The sequence below is a fragment of the Leopardus geoffroyi genome, chromosome B2, assembly GCF_018350155.1.
Source record: "Leopardus geoffroyi isolate Oge1 chromosome B2, O.geoffroyi_Oge1_pat1.0, whole genome shotgun sequence".
NCBI classification, from domain to species: Eukaryota; Metazoa; Chordata; class Mammalia; order Carnivora; family Felidae; genus Leopardus; species Leopardus geoffroyi.
In genome coordinates, this window is record NC_059332.1 from 21,518,783 (window position 1) to 21,540,842 (window position 22,060).

General features: G+C 41.9%; 1 protein-coding gene across 1 annotated transcript in view; it reads right to left on the reverse strand.

Moving 5' to 3' along the window:
• The window catches only part of RREB1 (ras responsive element binding protein 1), a 183,951-nt gene extending 161,891 nt beyond the window's left edge, over positions 1 to 22,060 (reverse strand). Inside the window, exon 1 of the mRNA XM_045497489.1 lies at positions 21,918 to 22,060. The gene's annotated coding sequence lies outside the window, so the exon portion shown is untranslated. The remainder of the gene's footprint in view (positions 1 to 21,917) is intronic.

The following is a 22,060-nucleotide window of genomic DNA, read 5'->3' on the forward strand; positions in this document are numbered from 1 at the left end:
ATGACCTGAGCTGAAATCAAGAGCTGGACACTTAACTGAGCCACCCAGGTGCCCCCCCAAACTGCCCTGTTTATCCTCCCCCCAAACCTGCTCCTCAGTGGGAAGGGTACTCCAAATTTTCCAATGAAGACATTTTTTTTACCTCCCCAAAGTCAAGTCCTTTGCAGCACAGGCCTATACTGTCTTTCCAACTGTAGTTTACCCTGGCAAGTCCACTTTGCTTCAGCTACTCCTGGCCTCACTTCCTAAAAAGCATGCTTCCTCCTTAAAGTCTTCTTTAGAAGAACAGTAAAAAATTCTTTTTTCCCCATCCAGCCCAAACACAGAATTCTCCTTTACCACACCACTGCTTGATAGGTTTAGAAACTTCATAAATGGATTTATCAGTTACACATAGCCAGCCTGTATTAATTTTCATTGTATCATTGAAATAAACTCAAGACTAGAACATCGTCAGTTGATGGTTATTTATAAAATGATTTTTCCTACATTGGGCACTGGCTTTGTGCCTCCAGCATATAGTTTGGCAGGGCCTAAGACACAGCATTTTAAGTCAGATCATTTTATTTACCACAGGGAACCCCATTACTTTACTTCCCTTTATGAAGATCGATGGAAAGAGGGTCTTGTTGCCAAGAAAAAAAAGCCATTTCTCCCACACAACTGGTTTGCTTTCAGACTAAAAGCACCCTCTGAATCTTCTTACTAATTATTTCCTTTATTTGCTTTGACTGCTAGGAAATTCAAGGTCAACTCTGAAGCCCACCCCTAGGAAATGATCTGGATTTCACAACACAGATTTTATGTATCAACCTTACCCCAAGCTTTGGCTTACAATTCTGCTTTAGCTTTGATTCACTTACCCATTTGTTTTAAATACTGGTGTGCTATGTGTGTTTCTAGAATCGCTTTTTAGGATAGAGCAGGGCATACATGAATAAGTAAACAGGGTGAGCTTTTAATCTACTTCAAGCCAAGTTTCTTAGATGAGCCCTTAAAGAGAATGGGCCAAAATCAGTTGTAGGGAAGTAGGAAAACCTTTAGCTGGCTATTCCTTTTCTATGGTCCATATAATTTTATACATTTCCAGATACACATGAGCTGTTACTTAATGTTACAAACTTTCTATCATCACTCATCCAAACCACTTGGAGGGGGTTCATTTGCAGAAGCTCTCTGGGATTAAGGAGAGGAAGAAGCAGCAGGAACCCCAGGTCAATTATATATATCATCTTTTCTATCCACAGATACCTATGAAGATGCTACTAACAGCTGAGAAAATTGAGGCTCAAAAGGGTTAAATAATTTGCCTAAAGTTACACAAATGTAAATAGCCAAGCCAGATTATGAAACCAGGTCTGTGGTATTCAAAAGATCTGGCAATGGGGCACCTGCCTGGGTGGCTCAGCCAGTTGAGCATCTGACTTCGGTTCAGGTCATGATCTCACGGTTTGTGGGTTCGAGCCCTGTGTCGGGTTCTGTGCTGACGACTCAGAGCCTGGAGCCTGGTTTGGATTCTGTGTCTCCCTCTCTCTCTGCTCCTCCCCTGCTCATGATCTGTCTCTCTCAGAAATAAACATTAAAAAAAAAAAAAAAAAAGCTTGGTGTATGTTCATTTTGTGAAAATGGAGGGAGTACACATTTATGATATGTACACATTTCTGTGTGGATATTATACTTCAATAAAATGTTAACAAGCAAAGAAAAAGGTCATGGGGCTCTTCTCTCACCGTACGTCAATGTGACAAAACTCAGATGGAGTAGAGCAGGAGAAAGTCATGAGCTGGACGCATCAGCTGTGATGTTACTGCCTTAACTATTCAACACCGACGGCATTATTTTTAATGAATGAAATAGTAAATTTAATGAACGATGCTTTATTAGGTCTCCTCCAAATGTGGGCCATTCTCCAAGGACAATGGGTCAAAGGGATGGCCTAAGTTACAACCCATGCCTGTGTGTCTGAGGCCTTGACAATAAGGCAGGAGGTCCAGAGTAGATGAAAAAGTCATAATAATGATAACAATATGTATTTTTTACTTTCCTTGTGCTAGACTTTCATCTTCTCCATTGAAAACATGTACAAGCACACAGAATATCCGTAAATGGGCTTTTCACTCTGATGGATATTAAGTTCTCTGAGAGGCCTGATATTTTAAAAGAGTCTCTCCCATCATCTACCGTTGTATATTTAAAAATGGAAGGGATGCCGGGTGCCTGGGTGGCTCCGTTGGTTAAGTGTCTGACTTTGGCTCAGGTCATGGTCTCACAGTTCATAGTGAGTTCAAACCCTGCATCAGGCTCTGTGCTGACAGCTCAGAGCCTGGAGCCTGCTTTGGATTCTGTGTCTTCCTCTCTCTCTGCCCCTTCCTCCCTCCCTCCCTCTCTGTCTCTCAAAAATACACAAACATTAAAAAATTTTTTAAATGGAAGGGATACTTAGGTGGCTCAGTCAACCGAATGTCCAACTTTTGATGGCAGCTCAGGTCATGATCTCACAGTCATGGGATTGAGCCCCATGTCAGGCTCCACTGAGCATGGAGTCTGCTTAAGATTCTCTTTCTCTCCCCCCTACCCTTCTGCCCTGCTTGTGATCTCTCTCTCAAAACAAAACAAAACAAAGCAACACAAAACAAAACAAAACAAAACACAGTCTGAGCCTCTTCCAGTCCCTAGACATCTGCCAATCTTGTTATAGGCTGTAAACCTGACTATGACAATAGCTCTAAGGGATTCTTACCTGACTCAAGGACCAGGCAAGGACAACAGAACCAGGGGACAAAATGGGGAAGCTAAGCAAACGATGAATGTCATTATAAGCCATTGACAGGATCTCTTTAAACCCCAGAGTGATCTTAATGACTGGGCTGTCTGCGTCACTATTAGATGGATAGGAATTCTCTAGAAAACAGAAAATCCTATTTGACTACATAGTTAAAGGCAGAAAATCCAGTGGCTCAAAGCTAGGTTCTGGAGAGAGGCAGGCATTATCTTTCTATCACAACCAGGATGCAGAAGCTGTGTGACCACAGGCAAGTTTCCTTAGGTCTCTAAGTCTTAATTTCCTGTTCAATTGATTATTAATAGAACTTAAAGAGTGTTCTGGTGAGGAATACATGGGAGAATACTCCCAAACCACTTGGCACAGAGCCTGGTGCAAGGGTAGAGCTCAAAAGTTCTTTCACTCCATTCCATGGGCATCTGCTAAGAAGTCATCAGTCTGTCTGATATACTGGTTTCCCATACATGCCTTCCTTTTGTAGAATCCCTACTCTAAACCACGGGGATGCTAAATGCCCAGTAAGGACTTGCTGAAGAAATGAGTAACTTACATGGCACATAACACAATACCAAGACACAATTTTGATCCAAGTGGACCCTCTGGGCCTATTTCTGTGGGAGACCAGTTTATTTTGTAAGTAACAAAAGTCAGGATTTTGCTCTTAGGATTCACAAAGACAATGAGCACTCTGCATCAGCTGTTTGACTCTGGGCAAGTTATTTAACCTCTGAGTGTCTCAGCTTCCTCTTCTATGAAATGGGCCAGTAATAGTAGTCTAGGGTTAAACATGAAGTCCCTGACGCATGGCCCTTAATTAGGTGACAGCTACATTATAACAAACATCCTGTGAATTTTTCCATTAAGCGATATGTGATCAATGAAAATGGAAGCCTACCATACTTTCAGTACTATCACTACTAGGTCCTATGTGACTGTCAGTAGCCCCAGGGAATCTTTTAAAACATTAAAGTCCTGGGGCACCTGGGTGGCTCGGTCGGTTAAGCATCTGACTTTGGCTCAGGTCATGATCTTGTGGTTTGTGAGTTCGAACCCCTTGTTGGGCTCTGTGCTGACAGCTCAGAGCCTGGAGCCTGCTTCAGATTCGTGTCTCCCTCTCTCTCTGCCCCTCCCCCCTCGACCTCTGTTTCTCTCTCTCTCTCAAAAATAAATAAACGTTAAAGAAAAGAAAAGAAAAAAGAAAAACTACTCAGTCCCTGCCTCCTCCTCCCTACTTGTCTTATTCCCTTGGTATAAGTCGGGCCAGGAACCTGAATTTTCAATGCATCCCCTGAGTGAGTCCCAGCAGATGGTCACTGAACTGACAAACAATGCCTGGAACATGCCGAAGAAACCAGATCAAATGTTGGGTGATTCCCCTCTCCCTCCAAGAGACGGATTTATGGTTTGGGTAAAAACCATTAAGAATACATTGGTTTTTTCATTGGTTTCACTTTGAGTTTCTGCCCTCCTGCTATACAAAGTGAAATCATAGGGAGCCTCACGGCGTGGGTCCTTACCTCCCACGTGAGGTGGAGTACCACGTGACCAGAAAGCTTAGAAAGGAAACACAAGTCAAGGGGAACCTATAAACACATATTGTTTTTTCTTTCTTTCTTTCTTTCTTTCTTTCTTTCTTTCTTTCTTTCTTTCTTTCTTTCTTTTTTTAAATTATAATGCCATTGAGACATGGGTATTACACGTGACAGATGGAAAAAAACAATGTCAGTTATTCTCCAGACAAAGCTTACTTAACGCTGGATGATGCAAGTCTATGTATGAAGTTGTGACTCTAACCTCATGTTTATTACAGAATTTAGGGAAAAATCAGAGCATTGGAAATAAAACAGCAGGGTCACAGGCACACCATGGGTGGTCTATAAGAAAAGTACGGAAATCTAGTGATCTCATAAATGTAAAAGAAGTAATGAATGGAAAGCAGCCTAATATATAGGATAAAATGAAGCAGACTGCCAAAAATCTCAGGTAGGTTTCAACAACAGAAGTCAAGGGTTATAATGGTTTAGAATCATGGACTTGAGGGGCACCTGGGTGGCTCAGTCGGTTAAGCATCCAACTTTGACTCAGGTCATGACCTCATAGTTCGTGGGTTAGAGCCCCATGTTGGGCTCTTTGCTGATGGCTCAGATCCTGGAGCCTGCTTCAGATTCTGTGTCTCTCTCTCTCTGTCCCTCCTCCTCTGCTGGCACTCTGTTTCTCTCTCTCTTAATAAATACATAAATAAATATTAAAAAAAATTTTTTAATAATGGGATTGAGCATTGTATCCATTTTGCATGGGACCAGAGCAGTAATTGAAACGGACAATCACCCAGATGTAAGTATCCATATTTCCTGCCTACTCTTAGCAGTATCTTATGCAACACAAGCACTTAATAAGTATTAATCAAAGATTATCATAATCAGCTCATAAAAAATACTAAAGAAAAACAAAACAATATTATACACCCTCCAAAAAACTGTAAAATATACCATCTATAATAGCATCAAAGATTTCCAGGTCCTAGGAATATACATTATATATATTTCTATATGTATATAGAAAATTTTCTAGCTTTATAAAAAAAAATTATAAAACTTTTGGGACATAAAGGATATAAATATAGAGAAATCAGTGTTTATGCACTTATATAATGCTTACTATGTGCTTTACACATATTATATGCAACACATTTAATCCTCTCAATTACCCAGTAAGGTAGGTACAATGATGATTCCTATTAACAAATAAGGAAATTGAAGTACATCAAGGTTAAATACATTCTCCAGGGTCATGGGGCCGATGAAGAGCAGAGCCAGGATCTGAACCTCAGGAAGTTGGGTACCTTCCTTTTAAAGACTGCACACCGCCTTTCAATGTGGTAGACTCCCTATTGTAAACAAGTCAGTTCTCCCCAAACTGGTCTATAGATTCAGTGCAGTCCTAATAAAAACTCCAACAGGTTCTCTTAGGGAATTTGTGCTGTTTCTAAAATTTATGTAGAAGGGCAAAAATGCCAAGAACACCAAGACATGCTTGAAGAAGACCAAGGCGGAGGAACTTGCTGTCCCCCATCCCTGCCCCCCCGCCCAAATGTCATGATTCACTCTAGGCCGTGAGAATAAGGATAGTGCAGGGTTGGATCAAGCATTGACAGAGACCAATGGAAAAGAACAGAGAGCACAGGAACTGACACAGCACAAATGGCCACCAGGTATATGACACAGGTAGTGTTCCAGATTATGTGAAAAAGATTGTGTGTTTCAATAAGTCGTGGCTGGATGACCAAGTAGGCATTTAGATAAAAAAAGAAAACAAAGCCCTACCTTACAACATTCACAAAAATCAGTTTTCAGATAAATAAAATACAATGAAATCACATGTGAAAGGCAAAACTACAGATAAAAGAGAGTATCTTTCACGAACCTAGGACAGGGAAGAACTTCTTAAACTAAATACAAAAGTACTGACTGCAAAGGAATCAAGTGATCAACCCAACAGTATTGCAAGAGTCTGTGTGCCTCCAAAAGCATCATAAACAGACTAAAAAAAGAAAAGTCACAAAGCGGTCAGATATTTGCAACACATATAACTGAAAAAAGATTCATAACCAGAGGACATAAAGGTGTCCTACAAATCAGTAACAAATCAGTAACAAAAAAAGCAACCCATAGAAAAATGGGCAAAAGTTTAAAACACTTGAGAAAAGAAGAGTATCCAAATGGCCAAGACACCTTATTATTAATCAGGGAAAAGCAAATTAAAACCACAATGAGGCCTCATTTCATATTCACCAGACTGGCAAAAAGGAAAAAGTCTAGCAATACTAAGTTTTGGTGAAGATGTAAAGCAGTAAGAACTCTCACTCACTGTTACAGGGAGTACAAACTGGGACAAATACTTTGGAAAACAGCTTGGAATTACAGCGTAAAGTTAAAAATACAAATAGCCTATGAGCCAACAACCCACCTCTAACATGCACCCTAGAACAACTTTCACACAACTATATTAGGAGATACATGCAATATAAGAATATTCTCAACAGCCTTTTTCATAAGAGCCAAATGCTGAAAACAGTTCAAATGTCCACCAGCAGTAGAGAAATGCATCACTGTAGTATATAGAAATACCAAACAGTGAAAATGTACGAACCAGAGCTATAAGCATCGGCATGGCTAGTCTTGCAATCCCATTGTTAATAAAACAAATAAAAAGTAATATATACCAAACACTTGTAAAACTGAGTAATGCCATTTAAGGATACCAACATAATTGTAAACTTCCCATGGAAAGAAGAAGAAGGTGGTTTTCAAGCAGATTTCTAAGGCAATGTTCTATTTCTTAATCTGCATGGGGGTTACATATGCCCAGTTGTTCATTATTCTTTAAAGCACACATACGTTTTCTACACTATTCTGAATGTATACCAAATTTCATGATTTCTGATTATCCTCTTAAGAAAGTGCAATTCATAGGGTGCCTGGGTGGTTCAGTCAGTTGAGCGTGTGACCAGCTCCAGTCATGATCTCAAGGTTCATGAGTTCCAACCCCGCGTTTGGCTTGTTGATGTCAGCTTGGAGCCCACTTTGGATCCTCTGTCCCCCCCACTCTCTGCCCCTCCCTAGCTTGCACTGTCTGTCTCAAAAATAAATAAACCCTTAAAAAAAAAAAAGAAAAGAAAGAAAGAAAGTGCAATTCACCTTCCTTAATAGGAAAGTGGCTTGCTTTTCAAAAAGAAAGCACACCACATACTTTCAAATTAAAAAATTCAAAGATATATTTCAGAAAATAATCCACGGACGACAGCAAGAGTGTTCAGTTACAAGGAACCCTAAATAAGAGTGATAGCTCAAGAAAATCTGATTTTACTATCATTTTTATAAAAGTTTGAAGACAAAGGCTGGTTATTCACATACAGGTTGAGTTCCATTATACTCTGGGGGAATTACCATAAAAATAATTAGAAACAAGGTAAGAAATGCACAGCAGAGCAAATACCTGATGTTTTAGTCACATCTTATTTTATCCTTTTTTTTTTTAATGTTTATTTATTTTGAGCGAAAGAGAGAGACAGAGTATGAGCAGGGGAGGAGCAGAGAGAGAGGAAGACACAGAATCTGAAGCAGGCTCCAGGCTCTGAGCTGTCAGCACAGAGCCTGACTCAGGGCTCGAACTCATGAACCGTGAGATCATGACCTGAGCCGAAGTTGGACGCTTAACCGACTGAGCCACCCAGGGGCCCCTGCTTTGGTCACATTTAAAAGACCCACTGTAAGACTGAAATATAGCAGCACGACGATACTTTTTAACACTGCTTTTACATTTCTTCCATGTTTTGCCTTAAAACAGAATTAAGAACTTTTACCCAGACCTAAGACTTTCCACCCTGATGGCTACTAAGTATAAGAATTATACAGAAAATACAAATTATTTCCCCTAATGTCTGACCTCACACTCTGACAGCAAATAGATTTCTGGTCAGCTAGGGCTTTCTGAAAATGGTTCTGCATTTGTTTTGACTGGGAGGCCACTTAAATCTTACCCACTTGTTTAGCCGCAAGGATTGAAACAAAATGTTTGCTGGCAAAACAAACACGGGTTTTAAAATTCTCCACTTGGGCTGCTGGATAAAACACTTGTTTACTGAAACAAATGTTTTATTTGGAAAATGCCTGCCAGTGTGGACACTTTCCAAAAAATACACCATGATGTGCTAGGATGGTGATGTCTCACCCTTGATAGAAGCTGGCATTTTAGGGTAACTTCACAAAGGTTAACCTTTGAACCTTTGAGAATAGAACCACAATGGGAAAACCAATCTGTTAAAAAAAAATAATAATAATAATCAACCCCTAAGACCTAGAAGGCTCTTACTGGGTCATTAAATAGGTTAGTTCAATCCCCTCAAAGTTAATCTCTTTATAATCAAGTTTATAAATGAAATAATAATAATAATGATAATAATAAAAGTAATACTAGAGCCAAGCCTCTCCCTTTAGATTTATTCTATGCTTTCTGGCTCTCCTATGTGACATGACATGAAAAACCATTTCTGTTTCTTAAGCAAATACCCTGACTGTGGTGAGCACCAGGTGTTATATGTAAGTGTTGAATCGCTAAATTGTACACCTGAGACTACTATTACACTATATCTTGACGAACTGGAATTTAAATAAAAACTTAAAAAAAAATAAATGCCATTATTAACCACAAAATAGGGTTAAGCATAAGGCAAGTCTAACTTGAAATCCACCCACGGATGGATAGTACCATCCCTAAAGTACCACAAGGGAACATCCTGAAAGACAGTCTTGGGACCCTGTGTTTACTTTCATATGAAGGCTCCAGTAAACACATTACCTTTGGCCAAATAAGACTCTCACTGATAAAACTTGGGGGTTTTATCAACAGTGGGGTATCTGGGTGGCTCAGTAAGCATCCAACTCTTGGTTTCTGCTCAGGTCATGATCTTGCGGTTTCATGAGTTCAAGCCCCATGTTGGGCTCTGTGATGGCAGCGTGGAGCCTGCTTGGAATTCTCTCTCTTCCTCTCTCCCTGCCCCTCCCCCACTTGTGTGTGTGCACACACGCACACTATCTCTCTCTCTCTCTCTCTCAAAATAAATAAACTTAAAAACATTAAAAAAATTTTTTTAACATTTATTTATTTTTCAGAGACAGAGCATAAGTGGGAGAGGGGCAGAGAGAGGGAAACAGAATCTGAAGCAGACTCCAGGCTCTGAGCTGTCAGCACAGAGCCCCACGCAGGGCTCGAACCCACGAACTGTGAGATCATGACCTGAGCTGAAGTCGGATGCTTAACCGACTGAGCCACCCAGGCGCCTCACTTAAAAATGTTAAAAAAAAAAAAATCCTTATCAATAGTTTCCTGCTAATGTTAGGATAAGAAATAAAACAGATCATTGTTATGGACCATAATAATGGTCTCCAAACTTTTTAAAAGTACATCCTCCACCTCTAAAAAACATTTTGCATACATCCAAGTATATGCATATTTTTACACACCAACTAGATACTACTATTAGACCTTATAAAACAGGTACAAAAATGGACAATGGAAAGAACTTGACATGTCTTCTAAGAAGACATACAGCTGACCAAGAAGCACAGAAAAAGATGTGCAACATCATCAGTCAACAGGAATGTGAAAATCAAAGCCATGAGATACCACTGCATATCCACCGGGATGGCTGTAATAAAACAACGTTTTTCAGAAAAGAAAATAACAAGGGCTGCAAAGACATGGAGGAATTAGAACCCTTGTACAGGGTTAGTGGGAAAGTGAAACTGGTGAAGCCACTGTGGGAAACAGTCTGGTGGTTCCTCAAACCATGTTAAGCTTGGAGTTACCACATGAGTAATTCTCCTCCTAGATATATGCCCAAAAGAACTGAAAACAAAGATCTGAACTGATAACTTGTATATCCGTGCTCAGAGCAGCATTATTCAAAGTAACCAAAGTGTGGAAACAACCCAGAGGTCCATCACAGATGGCTAAACCAAATGCAGTACACAGGCAGTGGAATACTACTGAGCCATGAAAAGGCACCAAGTACTGACACATGCTACAATATGGATGAACTTTGAAGACATGATGTTAATGAAATGAACCAGACCCAAAAGGACGTACAGTTGTCCCCCCGTATCTGTGGGGGATATGTTCCAAGAACCCCAGCGAATGCCTAAAAGCACAGATAGTATCGAACCCTATATATACTATGTTTTTCCCATACAAACATAGGTATGATAAATTTTAATTTGTAAATTAGGCACTGTCAGAGATTAACAACAAAGTAATAAAAAAATAGAACAACTAAAAGAATATTCTGTAATAAAAATCATGTGAATGTGGTCTCTCTCTCTCAGCATGGCTTACAGTATGGAAATCATCCTGCATCCTCTTGTGATGATATGAGATGATAACATGCCTGTGATGAGAGGAAGTGAGGTGCATGACCTAGGCACTGTGACGTAGCGTTAGTCTGCTATTGATCTTATGAGGATACGTCAGGAGGAGGATCATTTGCTTCTGGACCACGGTTGACCGCGGGTAACTGGAGCCTCAGAAAATGAAACTGTGGATAACGGGAGGACTACTATCTACTGGTATGTGCTGTATGGTTCCACCTGTACAGAAAATCTAGAATGGGCATAAGAGACAGAAAGTAGATGAGAGGGAGAAGGGAGACTTGGGAAGTTCCTACCTAATGGGTATGGGGTTTCTGTTTGGGGGTGATGAAGAATTTTGGACATACCGTACTGTGAATGTAATTGATGCCACTGAAATGCACACTTAGAAATGATTACAATAGCAAATTTTATGCTACATGTTTTACCACAATGTTAACAAAGTAAAAAAAAAAAGGAGAAGCTAAAAATACAACAGAGGTTTTAATATGTTCTTGTCACATCATAGTGGGTCACTGTGCACACGACAGGGCCTGGTGGCCTGGTGGCAAGTGGGGGAGCTTCCAAAGCCAAATCAGGAATTAGTGAATTGGATTGGACATGGGAGACAGGAAATACGGGGCAGGTAATAGGGCCTGAGTTTTGGTAATGTCCCCAACTCAGAATTTTACTTTTAATTCCAAAGGAAAGGGGACCACTTTCTGTAAACTTTCCTAGAACTAAATACAGATCATCTGTGAGTTCTCGCCATACCTCACACCACAGATCCGGAAAACCCTCTTCATGTCTCCTACGAAGTGTTCATTAGAATGCCAGCTTGCTGGGAATCCATGCTGGTGCAGCCACTCTGGAAATCAGCATGGCGGTTCCTCAAAAAACTAAAAATAGAACTACCCTACGACCCAGCAATTGCACTACTAGGCATTTATCCACGGGATACAGGTGTGCTGTTTCGAAGGGACACATGCACCCCCCCCCCCATGTTTATAGCAGCACTATCAACGATAGCCAAAGTATGAAAGAGCCTGAATGTCCATCGATGGATGAATGGATAAAGAAAATGTGGTATATATATACAACGGAGTATACTCAGCAATCAAAAAGAATGAAATCTTGCCATTTGCAAGTATGTGGATGGAACTGGAGGGTATTATGCTAAGTGAAATTAGTCAGAGAAAGACAAATATCATATGACTTCACTCATAGGAGGACTTTAAGAGAAAAAACAGATGAACATAAGGGAAGGGAAACAAAAATAATATAAAAACAGGGAGGGGGACAAAACAGAAGAGACTCATAAATATGGAGAACAAACTGAGGGTTACTGGAGGGGTTGTGGGAGGGGGGATGGGCTAAATGGGTAAGGAGCGCTAAGGAATCTACTCCTGAAATCATTGTTGCACTATATGCTAATTTGGATGTAAATTTTAAAACATAAAAAATAAAATTAAAAAAAAAAAAAGAATGCCAGCTTGCTCACTGCGAGGGCCAAGGCACTGCCTTACCAAACAGACGGGTGTGCTTTTTCCATCATTTTATGGTCTTAGGTAAAACCCAGGTCCAACTGAAAATACTCCTTTTCAAAGCTGTTCTCAAAGTCATTTTCATCACTTTTCCCCCCTTGGGCTCACAAGCATCAATCATGGGGAAAAGTGACAGGAAATAATAAAAAGATTAACAGCTCAACATCAAGAAGCACCTATACTGCGTATGCGGAAAAGTGTCAAATATGAGGCTGGCCGAGGACCAAGGTAATCAAAAGTAAAATACACACGAGTTTGAGGGCTAGGTTGACATTTCAGGAGGCAGAAGGCTCTGTTAAACACAGAAATGACAAAGCAAAGGGGCACAGCTACAGGACAATCTATTTCCGTACAAACACACAGCACAGAAATTTCCTGCATATACCATCGCAGAATTCCACTGTAAAACAGGCTCAGGTAGATTGTTGGATTGTTTGATTTTAAAAGCTGGAGTATTTTTCAAGTAAAATCTAAGAACTTAGCTTTACAAGAAAAGTAAAAAAAAAAAAAAAAAGTATGAAACTGCCAGGACCACCTGAACTTGCATTTTCTATGGATTTGTGATTCACCAATATGAATTATTGGCCACTGTCTCTTGGCAATTAGTTGACGTTCATGATTACGCTGTGCTGGAAAGGGCAAACATCTTTTAAGACTATAACATGAGCTAGTTGATTCAAATATGTATATAAATATACTTCTAAATAGAATTCGGTAAATTATACGGGGTGAGTGTGTGTGTGTGTGTACCAGTGCACAGGATTGTGAATATGTAGGCATTCTAAGTTCTTGGTGAAACTCTAGATTGCCTTTGCCTGGTATGCTATCAGAGGAAACCCTTCCGTTGGTAATTAATTAAGTTCCTACCATGAAATCTTGGCTTTTAAAGGATGAGTCATCCAAACACAGAGAAATATACATATCATAAATATTCTGGTTTAAAAGCATTCAGTTTTGGGGTGCCTGGGTGGCTCAGTCAGTTAAGCACCTGACTTTGGCTCAGGTCATGATCTCACAGCTCGTGAGTTAGAGCCCTGCATTGGGCTCTTTCACTGACAGGGTGGAGCCTGCTTCGAGCCTGCTTCAGATACTCTATCTCCCTCTTTCTTTGCCTCTCCCCAGCTTGTGCTCTCTCTCAAAAATAAATAAACATTACAAAAAATTTTTTAAAAAAGTATTCAGTTTTATAAAAACACAAATTTAAAAAGATATATGTACCCTTATGTTTTTTTTTTTTAATTTTTTTTTTCAACGTTTATTTATTTTTGGGACAGAGAGAGACAGAGCATGAACGGGGGAGGGGCAGAGAGAGAGGGAGACACAGAATCGGAAACAGGCTCCAGGCTCTGAGCCATCAGCCCAGAGCCTGACGCGGGGCTCGAACTCACGGACCGCAAGATCGTGACCTGGCTGAAGTCGGACGCTTAACCGACTGTGCCACCCAGGCACCCCTGTACCCTTATGTTTATTGCCATATTATTTACAACAGCCTTGTTATGGAAGCAACCTAACTGTCCACTGATAGACGAATGGATACAGAAGATGGGTAGCATGCATTGGTCGTTCAGTGGTAGAATTCTTAAGATGTGGTATTTACATACAATGGAATATTACTCAGCCATAAAAAAGAATGAGATCTTTCCATTTACAACAACATGGCTGGACCTGGAGGGTACTATGCTAAGTGAAATAAGTCGTACAGGGAAAGACAAATACGACTTGATTTTACTTATACGTGAAACAAAATAAAGGAGCAAAGAAACAATAATAAATACAGAGAACAAACTGGTGGTTGCCAGAGGGGAAGGGTAGGGCGGATGAGGGAAAAAGGTGAAGGGGATTAAGAGGTACAAACTTCCAGTTATAAAGTTAGTAAGTCAGGGGGATTAAAAGTACAGCATGAGGAACACAGTCAATAATATTGTAATAATGTTGCATGGTGACAGATGACAATTACACTTATAATGATGAGCACAGAATGACGTGTAGAATCGTCTAATCACAATGTTGTACACCTGAAACGAATATAATAATGTATGTCAACTATGCTTCAATTTTTTAAAAATGATTTTTAAAAACGGTGTTCTGTTTTAGTTCCAGTGCTGATATTATTTCAAAACTTTTCTCAAGGCCCTCTCACATGCTATATTAAAAAAAGTTGCCAAACTGGTTTTAACACATCTTCTCAGGACCGATAAGCAAAAGTTTACTAAAGCAGTTTTGAATAAGATAAACTCAGAACGATTCTATAAGTTTTCTCCCAGTTGGCAGCATGTTTTAATGAGCTGTTAAATAAGCTATATAAATTTCTAAAGCCACGAGAGAGACGTGAAGACGCTTCTCCTTTGGTAGGACGTGAACACACAACGCCTTGGGAACCACAGCTGACATCCTGTTGGACTGCCTAGCTCCAAACCTGTTCTGTGGGTATTATGAATGACTGAGTGCAAACAGTAATGGGTTGTGAAAATAAGTTTCCAATGTTAAAAAAAAAAAAAAAAGTGAACTGTAATAGATTTGGGTTGACCAAGAACTCTGACGAATGGCAACAATGTTTCTAATCTTTCTTGAGACTCTTACTTAACTATTTAACCTTAAAAATGGTTTAATTTCGTGACATGATCATTTACCTGATAATAAATTCACAGGTTCTTGCTCATTTAGAATTTTTGGTTGTGGGGCGCCTGGGTGGCTTAGTTGGTCCAACTTCGGCTCAGGTCATGAACTTGAGGTTTGTGGGTTTGAGCCCCGCATCAGGCTCTGTGCTGACAGCTCAGAGCCTGTGTCTCCCTCTCTCTCTGCCCCTCCCTTGCTCTCTCTCTCACTCTCAAAAATAAACATTAAAAAAATTTACTTAAAAAAAGAAATTTTTTTGGTTGTTGATATTCACATTTACATAAATCATTAAGATTTCACTAGAAAAAAACCAGAACAATGGCAAGTATTAACCTGACCCTCCATGTACATCAAGGGAATATTTCCACAGAGTATGCAAAAAACAAACTCTGGAAACTCTAAGCGATAGATAGCATAAATTAAATTCTGTAAGTTCACATTTGACTGAGCACATTCTCTTATGCTACTCTTACAGCATCAAGAAAACTTTAAAATCGATATCAAGGTGTTAGCACTATTTCTGGCATCTTAAAGAAATCTCAAGCACAAAATTGCGTTTTCCTGCTGCACTGATTAACTTCACAGTTAGCTGCTGTTGGAAAGGATAGTCAGGCAAGCCACCCATCTGACTTCTCTTAGGAGAGCATATGAATTCTTTAACGTTTATTTATTTTTGGGACAGAGAGAGACAGAGCATGAATGGGGGAGGGGCAGAGAGAGAGGGAGACACAGAATCGGAAACAGGCTCCAGGCTCTGAGCCATCAGCTCAGAGCCCGACGCGGGGCTCGAACTCACTGACTGCGAGATCGTGACCTGGCTGAAGTTGGACGCTTAACCGACTGCGCCACCCAGGCGCCCCAGGAGAGCATATGAATTCTTTAAGCTGCACCAATACCATTCTTAGTTTTATGTGTAACCTGGGGTTCATTTTCTGACATTTTTAGAATATTCCCTTCTATTATCTTTTTAAATTTTTTTTAAGTTTACTTATTTATTTTGAGAGACAGAGAAAGCATGCATGCATGCAAACAGGGGAGGGGCAGAGAGACAGAGACAGAGAGAGAGAGAATCCCAAGCAGGCTCCCGGCTCAGTGCAGAGCCTAATTTGGGGCTCGAACCTACAAAATGTGAGATCGTGACCTGGGCCAAAATCGAATGCTTACCTGACTGAGCTGCCCAGGTGCTCCAACTCCCTTACATTGTAAATGAATTAAAAAATTTAGATTCTAGGGGCGCCTGGGTGGCTCAGTCGGTTAAACGTCCGACTTCAGCTCAGGTCACGATCTCGAGGTCCGTGAGTTCGAGCCCCGCGTCGGGCTCTGGGCTGATGGCTCAGAGCCTGGAGCTTGCTTCCGATTCTGGGTCTCCCTCTCTCTCTGCCCCTCCCCCATTCATGCTCTCTGTCTCAAAAATAAATAAAAAAAAAAAATTAGATTCTATTGCATAACAATGTGAATGTACTTAACAGTACTGAACACTTAAAAAGGGTGAAGATGATAAATTTTACGTGATGTGTATTTTACCACAATTAAAAAAAACCACAAACACCTAGATTCTATCATCTTTTACTGCTCTTCAGTGAAGATAAAAAAAAAAAAAAAGGCTCAACAACAACAAAAAACCATCCTTGGCTTCAAAAGTTAGAATCTTAGAAAAATGGATAGTTTAAATTCTCTCTGGGGGAGAGAATACTGCCCATGTAACCTCCTGGACTGCTTTTTTTTTTAATGTTTATTTTTAGAGAGAGAGGGAGAGAGACAGCGAGTAAGCAAGGCTTCTCAAGCAGGCTTCATACTGTCAGCGCAGAGCCCGACTTGGGGCTTGAACTCATGAACCATGAGATCATGACCTGAGCAGAAATTAAGAGTCAGACGCTTAACCGACTGAGCCATGCAGAACCCCCCTCCCCTATCGATTTTAATCATTAGTTTCTGCCTGCTAGACCACCAGACGTGTAATAACATCTGAAGGTGAATTTTTCTCTTTATAGCTTATAAACAAGAAAGGAAAAGGAAGGGCAGGCAAATGATAATTTGTAGCCAGACAACAATTTGTAGCATGAGGTTAACTGAAAGCTGGCTGTGACAGAACATTTGCTACTGCTCAAGAGGACAGAGATTTGTTTTTCTGACAATAAAGAAATACACAGATACTTGGATATGCAGATATTCTTTGAAAAAGGTGTCAACAGCAGTCACCTTTTAGAAACCCAACCGTAAATTTCTGACTACTTATTTCTCCAGAGGATGTGTGGTTGGAGAGCCCACGCCTTGCCTCTGACTCTTCTCTTCAAAAAGATCGGCCAAACAGTCTTCTCCTGAAGATACCGCCAAACACTGCACCCTGGGTCTGCGTATCCAAAAGTGCGGGAAGCGGTCTGCCCAGGGCTTCATCTTTGACAGGCTAGGATGGACAGAATGTGAGTCGCTCCACATCATACCCAAACCCCCTTCCTACCCAGCAGGGCAGATGACCTCCACCCCTGCTTCCAGACCGGTGCTAAATTTGGAAAGCATCAGGTCATCTGGGTAAAAACAACTTCAAGTACTGCCTCTCAATGACTGTCCACTAGGAACAAAAGGAACACACGAAAAGTAGGAGCTCTTGCTCTCCCAAGGGGAGACAGGAGGCTCAAGGGAGGCCTCAGAACTGGTAGAACCAACTGGCTAAGGTATTGGTTCTCCCAAAGGAATCCATACCAGAGTGGCCTGTAAAGCTTATTAAAAATACAGATTGCCAGCTCAGGAGATTGTGATTCTGTGTCTATGGCCCCTTAATCTGATGAGTCAGGTTCAGGAGACACTGAGTGAAACCACTTGCGCTAGAACAGTGCTGGATGAGTGGATGGGCTCTAACTAAAGGCCCAGGAATGACCCCTTTGTTGTGCTTTGTGAGGGAGGAGGAGAATTTTGAAAAATATATGTTTTTCTTACATATATATAAATTCTAATTGTGCATATTCCCTCACACTGGTCCTTTGGTCACCAAGTTCAAACTGAGGAGTTCATTCCACACCTGTGGCTCTGGCCAATAATCACCTACTTCTATATGGATGACTCATATCACTACTTCCGGCCAAGACTCATCCATTTTCCCTAAACCCGCTTCCAATCACAGCTTCAGATTCCATTTCTCGAATCAACTCTTCAATTTACCATAAACAATGGCTTCCTGTTCCAATTTCTGTTGATAGTACCGCCTCTCAAGTCTTTCAGACTTAAATTCTTACCCATCACTCTCCACATTCATATACTATCATGGATACTACACTTATCAAGGCCCCCTTGGATCCCTGTGACAGTCCCTCGTGGTCCCTAACCCCCCGCTCCAATCTAACTCACAAGATTAACCTTCCCCAAATGCAACTCTGACATGTATTCCCCTTACTCAGAATCCTGTCTTAATTCCATATTACCTGTAGAGAAAGTCCTTCCACCAAACTTGGCCAGGCATTCATGGTCCCTAATTGGTCTGTCCCTAACCTATCATGACCAATGTGACCATGTCCAATGACCAACTTCACATTTGATCCAACTCCTGTTGCAAAGCTGGTCTATTCAAAGTCCCCACTTGTGCCCTACAACTTCCTGCCTCTTGGCTGATCTCATTTCTACCACTTTTTCTTTGTAGCTATAAACATCGTGTGTATCCTTTAAGGCCTAATTTCAAATTCTACCAACTCCCTATGGAACACTTCCCGATGGGTGCCACTCCAGAACACGCGCAGCACTCTGCAACATCTGAGCCTTTCCTAAGTAAGGGTGTGCCCTCTCCCCTTCACTGTCCCTCAGGCTCTCCGCTCTCTGCCCCCTCCCCCGCAAGCATGCATGCTCCTAGGGCACTTTCAGACTCACCTCTCACTGACAATCATATACTAGCTGTCTGGCAATGTCTCCCTAGGAAGACCAAACCTTCAATTCCTGCAGAGAACCAATTCAGGTTCACAGATAACATTTTAGAGAACAAACAGAAGAAGAAGAGAAAAAAAATGTCTCATTCCATTTCTCAGCTCCTGGTACCTTTCATCTATGAGTCCATCCATCATCTCTTTTTATGCATATATGCACATATTTTTACTTACCTCCTGAACAGTTAAATTTCTTGTATTTGTCATCCAACTACAGCCCCCAGCTTAACTGACCATAGATTTGACTCTTTTAGGAACATGAACATGTTTCTGTGTCATCTCCAAAGTGCTTCACACAGTTCTATACACAAAGTTGTCAGAGAAGATGTTTCAAGAATATGTATGTTAATTCAAAAAATATTTGAGGGAGGGGGCAGTGGCTGTGATACATGGTTACAAATACATCGCCCAAAAGAATCTATGTGAAAACCTGCTACATATAGGTGATTTTTTAAAAACTTCCCCCAAATTTATGTAACAAATATTTTAAATAAGCAAAGATAATTCACAATATTAAGGATCCTGCTGTTGATCCTTTCTTAACAGACAGTCACTCCTTAATTGAATTTCCTTTATAAATCTGATTTACAACTAAAATGAAGACCACCCTACATATAAATGTTTCATGAACTCAAATGAAATTTGGGGAGTGGGGGGAAGAAGGAAGTGTGAAACTTCATTTCTTCCTTAAAATTTCAATTAATTTCTATGGCAACAATTCTGGTTTGAACCAAGGTTTTGCAGGTTTGTTTTTTTTTTTTATGTTTATTTATTTTTGAAAGAGAGAGAGAGCATGAGCAAGGGAGGGGCAGGGAGAGGGAGACACAGAATCCGAAGCAGGCTCCAGGCTCTGAGCTGTCAGCACTAAACCGAACGTGGGGCTCAAACTCATCAACAGGGACATCATCAAGACCTGAGCTGAAGTGGACTTAGCCGACTGAGCTAAAGGGGCCCAGGTGCCCCTTTACCAAGGTTTTAAAGTTGAATTATCTCACACAGAAGGAAGCCATGCTCCTTAACAAAGTGACAACATCTAAGATTATGAAAGTGTTCATTTTTTTTTCAAGTGTCCAGAAAACTACTGTGAAACTCTGCCTTTTACATCCAGAATGCAAGACAGTCCGATGTATGGGATTTGTCAGCTTCCAACACAGTTGTTCCACAGTCTGGGCCAACACCGGAAGTGAGAATAAAGACTTTTGCCAGTTGAACTGAAGATCCTTTATGGAGAACGTAGTGTGAAAAGTCCAAGTCTCCCACCCCAAAGAAGACCAACTATTATTATTCATTATTATTATTATTATTCACATTTTACTAGTGAGACAACTCAGTGAAGTTAAAAAAAAAAAAAAGTAAACTGGGAATGATTAGATGCCCACAAAAGTTTTCACTACAAACTAACCTCTTCTTTTACGTATTTAGAATGATTCAATTTACAAAAATTCAATTTGCTTTCTATGAATACACACTCTTTAATGCAAAGTACATCTCAATTTTGGTTACTTCCTCTAAGATGGCCTTGGAAACGAATTTACAGTAACACCTAAGGCAGCTTTTCCGAGAACTCTGAAAATCTCTTTAGAGGATAACACATCCTTTTTTCTCTTCTGAATAAAACTCCGGCAGCTGCACATTTTCTTCTGAGTTTGTGGCATCATGGTTCTTTGGGCCTTGGCTCCACAGCCCTGTCCCGTCCTCTGTAACTAAGGTCCACAGAACAAAACCAGAAGGAAACATGGGACAAAACTCCAGAAGCGTGCCTCAAGGAGAGATTTGAGCTGCAAAGCCCACAGTGCTAAGCCTCCTCTTTTCAGTCTCTTTTCTTATTATTCTTTTCCCCTTGACTCTGCTTGTGTCCCCAGCATTCAAACCCAAAGCCCATCACTTTTAAATCTGGATTCATCCCTCCCCTAATCACATGCACAGGGTGTGAGGTGCCAGTGTGCTCAGGGCGAAACTAACTGGGCCGCTATGGCTTCTTCTGCTTTGAGAAGGGCTGGGTTTTTGGGGTTTTTCTTCTTCTTCTTCTCCTTTTAATAAAGGCCTTTTCATGTTTGTTTCTCAAGCCTTCCCCAAATACAAAACTGTCACTGTCCTCTACTCCTTCAAACTCTACGGTATCAGCTTCAAACCTTTGTATCAACTAAGTCAGCGTCTGTTAAGAACTTTGGTACATTTATGGCACCGGGGGGCCTGCACTCAGGAGACTCAAACTCTAACGCAAAAACGTCTTATGTATGATCTCAGAAACAGTAAAAAACAACCACGAAATAGGGCAAAAACCCACCTCTTTCCCCCGCTTTCCTTTCACGTCCTGGTTCCGTAATAAGAAAAGTTAATCCACCCCCTAGTGCCACGGCAGCCTCGTCCTGGTCAGGCTCACCTAGAACATTCATTGCATCATTGCATCCAAGCCAAACTCGGTTACTGAGGCAACTAAGTTTTTCTTCCCAAAGGGTCACAGGGAAACACATCCCTCGGGATCCCCTGGTAACCGTCCACCGATAATGCTGGGGAACCACAACAGCAAAAGACTGGCTGTCCAAGGCTGGCGTTGGCCGCCTCTGCCGGCAAGGGGGAGGGGGGGTTCTGCGTGGGGGTGCGCAGCGTCCAGTTACATTCCTGACCCACTTTCGCATCCCCTCCCTCCCCCCCCCCTTCTCCTCCTCCTTCTCCTCCTCCTGACGGGCAGGCCGCGAGGGCACCCGCGCTCCGCAGAGCCACCCGCGAGCCCTCCCTAAGCCGCCGTGGGCGGGGGTGCACCCGAGTCGGGCTCTGCTGGGGACCCGGAGGGAGCCCGCCCCCGCCCCCACCCCCGGCTTCCCCTGCGCGGCCCCTCCCTGGTCACATGGGCTCGCGAGCACCTGTTGGCGACTTCGGCTTCTAGCAGAGCCCCTCCCGCCGCCCAGGCGAAGCCCCCTGCGGCAAGGGATGGGAACGCTTCCCCGCGCACGTTCCGCAAACCCCGCTGGGGTGGACGAGGGCGCGGGGCCGGTGGGCGACGCCTGCCCGGCCGCTTAGCTTTGCAAAGTGCAGAAGCACCACGGCCGCGCGGCGACTGGGTGGAGGGGAGCCTACCCCTCCCTCCCCCCCCGCTCCCCCACACTCCCCGCCGAGCGGGAAGGTGGCGTGCGTCCGCCCCCAGCCCGACTCCGCTGGAAACCTGGTCTCCTCGCGGGCACCGGGAGGGGATGCTGAAGAGTCCGGGCCGGGGCCACAGGGGCGAGGGCAGGTAGCGGGTGGTGACGGGTGGGTGTGTGTTCCGAGCCGCGGAGTCCAGGAAGGGGGCGGGAAGCCGCCGTCTCA